The sequence below is a fragment of the Thunnus maccoyii genome, chromosome 10, assembly GCF_910596095.1.
Source record: "Thunnus maccoyii chromosome 10, fThuMac1.1, whole genome shotgun sequence".
Taxonomy (NCBI): domain Eukaryota; kingdom Metazoa; phylum Chordata; class Actinopteri; order Scombriformes; family Scombridae; genus Thunnus; species Thunnus maccoyii.
This window is the reverse complement of record NC_056542.1, coordinates 34,459,090-34,465,623: the sequence shown is the minus strand read 5'-3', so window position 1 is coordinate 34,465,623 and position 6,534 is coordinate 34,459,090.

Sequence of the window (6,534 nt, the reverse complement as noted above, 5' to 3'; positions counted from 1 at the left end):
CCTTTAACGGGAAGAAACCTTAAGCAGAACCGGACTCTAGGTGGGCGGCCATCTGCCTTGACCATTTGGGTTGAGAGAGAAAGAAGGAAGTAGGGAGGGGGAGAGGAGGGAGAGACACAGACAAGCATAATAATAACAATAACAATACCAACAATAATAATAGAGATATGACTAGTAATAATAATAACAATAATAGCCTCTTCTCTACCTTCCGTGTCTGAGCCCCAAGTCCATTGGTTCCTTCTGAAGACATGAGTCTTTAAAAACAGATCACAAATACGTAGTTTCATTTATAAAAAATTCTCAAATAACTCAAACAGGAGGAAATAGTGCATTTGTTGAAGCCTGTTTTCAACAGCAGCATTCACATTTGGTGTGCTAGTACGTATTTCTGGTAGCAGGACAGTGTGTGTGGGATTAAGTAAAATAAATAAATAAATGAACTACAGTGTATGTGTTCATGGTAATGATGGAACATGTCACCCAGTCTGACACTGTGACTCATTGATGTGTTTTTAATAGTTTCTGGACAACAATGGAGCTCTATGACACAGAGGAATAAGATATATCAGGCTTTGATTCACAATACTTAAGTAGTAGTAAGTAGATCAGTTCATTGTTGGTTTGGGTCTTTACAGAGGATTTGTTAACAACAAGAAAAATATAAAATCACCAGACTGATCCTTTAATGACAGTACAACCATTATTAAAATGGATAATTCAGGAGGAGCTGTGCATTTATCCAAAAATAAAACACAATGCATTGAGTGTTTTGTAACAAATATAAAATATATATATTGTTTACTCATACTTGTTGGCAATATGTTATATTTAAAGGTTAACATTATGTACATTATACTAGATAACAGAGAGAGACCTGGCAAGCAGCACTTTAATATGTCAATTTTCAAATATGAGAGCACCAAAGAGACCACTTGTGTGAGCACAAACAGTGGAAGTGTCAGCCAAACAGTTTCATATAAAAAAAGCACAATAATGGAATATGCCATGGGTGAAAAAAAAAACCCCGAACACAGCTAAAAGGATCAGAATTGAAGCAAACCAACAGTGTTTCTGTTGAGATCACATCATGTTGGTGTGGAGGAATTTAGACTTTTGACTATACTTTATGTGTGGAGGGAAGCATCAGTTTGCTTCCACTGAGGCACCACTGGACCCTGCTTTGATTGTTGTAGGAGACTGTCTGCATATACTGTATATGTGCTTTCACCCTTCCTTTTCGCATTTTTCTTTACTCACTGCCCCTCCAGACAGCTTTGCTTTTGCTTGTCTTTTATCCATTAGGCCAGACTGCTGCCTTAATGAGGGAACATTTGTCTGACTGTATATAATCATTTACAGCTGCCCCTTTAAGCTCCTCTTTATTGTCATTATGACCTCTGCAGTATGACCTCTACAGAACTGAGAACTGAATGTAAAAAGGTATTATGTAATTATATGAGTGCTTATCTTGTTGCCTGATGTTTTTGTCACTAAAAAACTGTCCGGACTGCCAATGGCATGCTTCCTTTGACAGCTGTAGTAGTGCAGTAATAAACTGAGCAGATGATTACTGTAATGTCCTAGTTTTTCTTTGTCCTCTGTTGTCATCATGATGTGGAAAATTGTCAGCTCAGAGGTGGAGTGTAAGCATTTACTCATACTTAATAAACATTAATTGTTTGGGGTTATTTTTGGCCACATGGGGGCAGAAGAACAAGCTGACAAGCAACATCTGACATATCACCTTGTTATAGTGAATGTGTTGACAAACAAATACCTATTTACACACCCAGCTGCTTACTTACATCAAAATACTTTCCACAGCTGACCAAGAAAGTACCAGTACCTGTACAATGTCAGGAAATCAAAGTCAGTGCTGAAACTGGCACTACTTTCATGAGGATTGGAATTTGGTGTGTTGTTTGATAGTAATGTGAAGTAAATATAGAAATACAGCTGTTATGTTATGTTCTACCAGATATAAGCTGTTAACAATTATGTTAGTTATCAGATTAACAGCAATGACAGCAGTACTTTGCTCAGCCTTGATCTTACAGTATATGATGCACAATATTGTTTCCTCTGTTTATGGTTTTATTGTACACTTATTGCTTCTGAGTCTGTTCACTTCTCTGTATCTGTATCAGGTATTTTATGATATTGTTTTTATTTCTTTTATGACATTTATTGTTAATGTTTTTTAAGTCTCTTGAAATTTTTTATCTTTTGTACTTTGTAGCAATGTCTGCTATAAAAACTGTTTATCATTAGACTATTATATGATGCCTATTTAAATGACCCAGCTGAAGGTTGAAGACCAGTGATCGTGTTGAAGATGGAATCTGAACCCTTACTCCATCAAAAATGAAATAAGAAATAAATCTTTCTAATTCCATACTTCTCTGAAAATTGCCACCTTAATATGGTTGAGAGGTTTGCTCTCTTCAGTGACTCTGAGCTGTGTTGCTCTGGTCAGTAGTTCCTGGTTGGGTCTCCCAAGGCAAGCTGGCCCCTGGTGAAGGGTCAGACTACAAGCCATTTTAAGAACCTTTTTGGAGGGGCACAAAGCTACCTTGCTGGGATTAGAGAATGCCAAACCCCTCCTGGAGTCAGGACTAGAGGCTCAGGCAGGCTCATCCTAAAACAGCGACATGGGCAGCAATCTTGTGGGCCCATCACCTGCAAGACTAAACATAAGGATGGTGGGGTGGAACTCCTGAACTTGATTGGCACTCTTTTCTTGGAGGAGGCAGAGTTGGTGGTCTCAGTGGAAGCCTTGTCTCCTTTTTTGGCAGCGATAGCCAAAAAGCTCTGCAGTGACAAGGTGCCAGAGTTGATAAGTTTTGCCCTGATGCAGATGCTGAAAGTTCTGGGTATTGTTTAGCTGTCTTAGAAACCCCTTTGCAGTGTTGATTGGTGGTAGGGAACAATGGTTAAGGACTGGCTGACATAAGTGGTGGTTCTCATTTCAAAAAAAGGGGACTGGAGGGTGTGCTCCACTTACAGTGGTAATGGTATCGCATGACCATCTCCCCCAGGGTATCTTGTGGGAGGTACTGTGCGAGTATGGGTTGGTTGAGCCACTGCAATCCATTCAGTCCTTTAATAACCAGAGAGCTGTCTTTGTATTCTCATCTCAGTGGGAGTAGGTTTCAATCTACGCTTTTTGCAGGTGATGTGGTTCTGCTGGCTTCACCAGATTGTGATTTACAGTGTGCACTGGAGCTATTTGCAGCCAGGTGTGAAGCAGCCCTAAGAGGTGTTCATGATTTCAATAGGGTACCAGAGATAGGCAGGTGATTGACTGCTGGATTAGTGCAATCTTTGGTGGTAAAGACGATGCTGTCTCTCCATTTACCATGAGCTTTGGACCTTGTGGATCTTTAGTTTCAGCCTTTTATATCTGCAATCTTTCAGTTCCAATTTTCTTAACAGGGTGGTTGGACTCAGCCTAGGAGCTCAGACATCTGGAGGAAGCTCCTTCATATTGAAAGAAGCCAACTGACAAGTTTCAGAGGATGTCTCATATCTGCCTCCATGTGGAGCGACACAAGGTTTGGACTTGTGGTTCTCCTGTCTTGGGGGAGTGCAGGAGTTTTGGACCCACTGCATGGACTTCCTTGCAGACCTCAGTAGATCAGAATAAATGGTGTTCTAGGCAGCATTTGTCCTCTACAGGCTCCCCACAGTGTTGTATCCTGTCCCCAAATGTTCATTCTCTACACCAACGACTGCAGAAGTCAGTACAAGGACAGGCGCACTCTTAAATTTGCAGATGACACAGTTGTTGTCTGCCTACTTTGTGGAAATGAGTCATCACGTAAGCCTGTGGTCAGAGATACAGGTTTCCAAAAAGTAGGTGCAACAGGTTCAATTTTTCATTTATCCCATGTGCAATAAGTGCTTTTACAGCTCATGCACTTTATCTTCCTTACCTTTATTCTCCTTGTTGCTGTTTTCCTGTTTTCCTTAACATACATCCTTATTGTCTGAATTGTGTGTATAGCACTGGCACTTTTAATGTCTTCTATTATCTTGTGTTTTTATTGTGTTCATGTTTGAATGATTTTGTGTTTTATGCTGCCCTGCTGCAAAAAGAATTTCCTCTTGTGGGACAATAAAGATCTGAACTGAACTGACTGAACTGAACTGCAACCAATCAGGATGTCTGTTGCTATGGCCCCTGATATTCATCTTGTACTAAAACACTGCCAACTTTGGAAGATATCAGCTTCCTTTAATTATTTACTTTTGTGAAACTCTTCAAATGTGATGCACAGTTAAACCAGCCAATGACAGATATAATTTTCTAATCTTTCTTTTTGTACACCTCCACACCAACCCCCCTGCGCAAGCCACTTGGCTTTTATAGGCAATAAGACCAGCAATTTATAGTATAGTAGTATAGAGTATACTTCAATGGCTTAATGCATCAATAACTGTGAACCATTCCTCACAAGTGGTACTTTTACTTATGATGTGGTATATTTGACCGGTAATACTCCTTTGCTTATAATACTTAATACCTGTTTACTTATATAAACTGAATGCATGTCTTTTAGTTCACTGTGGCGTTAATTCTTGTACTCATGTAAAGAATCTGAGTACTTTTTCTACCATTGGCAATACCATAATGTTTTGCAGGATTATTTGCTGGGATGGGGATCAGATGATGAGGAAACAACAAGCTTAAAATGCCGGTTCAGATTAGCCTCCGTGAGCAGGAAGAGAGAGACCTGCTGGGTGAGCTGCCACAGGTCAAACCTGCAAGACATGAAGGAATTTCACTCCATTCAATAAAGGACTATATCCAAATGTTGTCATAAAAAGAATAGAATTTTATTAAAGCCTATGGGGGAATTGGGATGCTGCAGCAGCTATCAGTAAAGGGTTTTAGTAGACCAAAAACAGCACATAAACCAAAAATGTGGGTATTACTCATTCATGACTGACAATTTCAAATAAAAAATCATGGTAAGATGTGCATGAAAGCACAAAACAAATACTGACTGTACTTTCTATGTCTGTCGAATCAGCCTAGTTTACTGCAGTTTGACAAAATAATCTCAACTCAAGGTCCACTAACAAATGTTTTACAAAGCTTTCAACTACATATCAGTCTGGAATGGAGTTGTCTCATCAGTATGAAACTATGGTGGGATCAGAGCTCCTGTCTCTGGTCTCGGGCGTCGGACGTGAATATCTTCCTTGGTCTTTCTCTGGCTTTCCACTGAAAACTGGTCCATGACCAAACTGGTCTTTGACATTTTCCCAGTCCCTTGATGTGTGGGTTGATGTTATTGATGTGTTGGATGAAGCCGTTAATACTGGAGCAGTGTGGTTTGGTGAAAGTGTCAGCCATGTACTAATACCAGATGTCAGGCAGAGTCATCAAGGTTTAAAATATCCCACATACAAGTTAGCTTCAAACAGGGGAGAAAATAATAGGAATATTATATGCAGTGATAATTGTAAGCAATTGTTTGATTATTTGTATATTTAACAGGTAGCTCACCAAGGAAAACCTGAGTATATAGGTAAAAGGTACAGTGGGACAGGATCTATTCGCTAGAAAATACACATTTATTATTTCACAGTTTTACTCTGTGGCATAGACCACCGACAAACACACACAGAGTTAGATTACTACTAATGATAGGTTAGATACAAATGATGACACTTTTCATTAGATTTTAATTTGATATCAAACTAGATTTAATGGCATCTTGTTAATGGCATGCAGTGTCTATGGTAGTCGGAGGTTACTAATAGATCATTTCACCAATGGCACAAAGAAACAAAAGTCATATATTTCTTGAGTGATCATCAGATGACACACATATCTACAGTATGTACACATTTTATATTACATATTTGAGGGCATACAAGCACAGATATCAGTATTAAAATTATATTTGGCACAATAGATCTGCTGCTGGTTCATACAAGTGTCATTATGTGCTCTCTGTTTAAAATACATCTCTTATAGAGGAAGTATGATAGCAGGCGCCAGCCCTTTAAAACAGATATAAACCTAGTTATCAAAAATACTTTATATGTAGGAAAAACTGAATTTGTACAGCCTTCTTACAAAGAGCACACATATAAATCCACTGACCAGACAACTCAAAACAAGCAATTATTAGATGACTATTTAACAACCTACATCTTCAATTCATCAGTCTATTATTAAGTCCAACATCTTATTTTCTCCCCCCCAAAAAATCTGCCAATGTGGTTTGATATTTTTTTGCAAACTTGAATTTTAGAATTTCTTTTTCTAGAATTTGTCAGTAGCCTACTACTGATTTAAACTGCCTCCTTTTCTCATGTTTCAAAATACTGACACTCATTTTTAGAAAATTCCTAAACACAGGGGAAACTGCAATAACAAGTGCTACTAGTCCCAGTAGTGCTGGACTTTCTATAATCCTATTTCTGGACTATAATCCCATTGTGGGATTTTGTATTTCTACAAAAAAACTTGACTTGACTTTACCCTGAATTACCCCCCCCCCCCCCCCCCCCCCC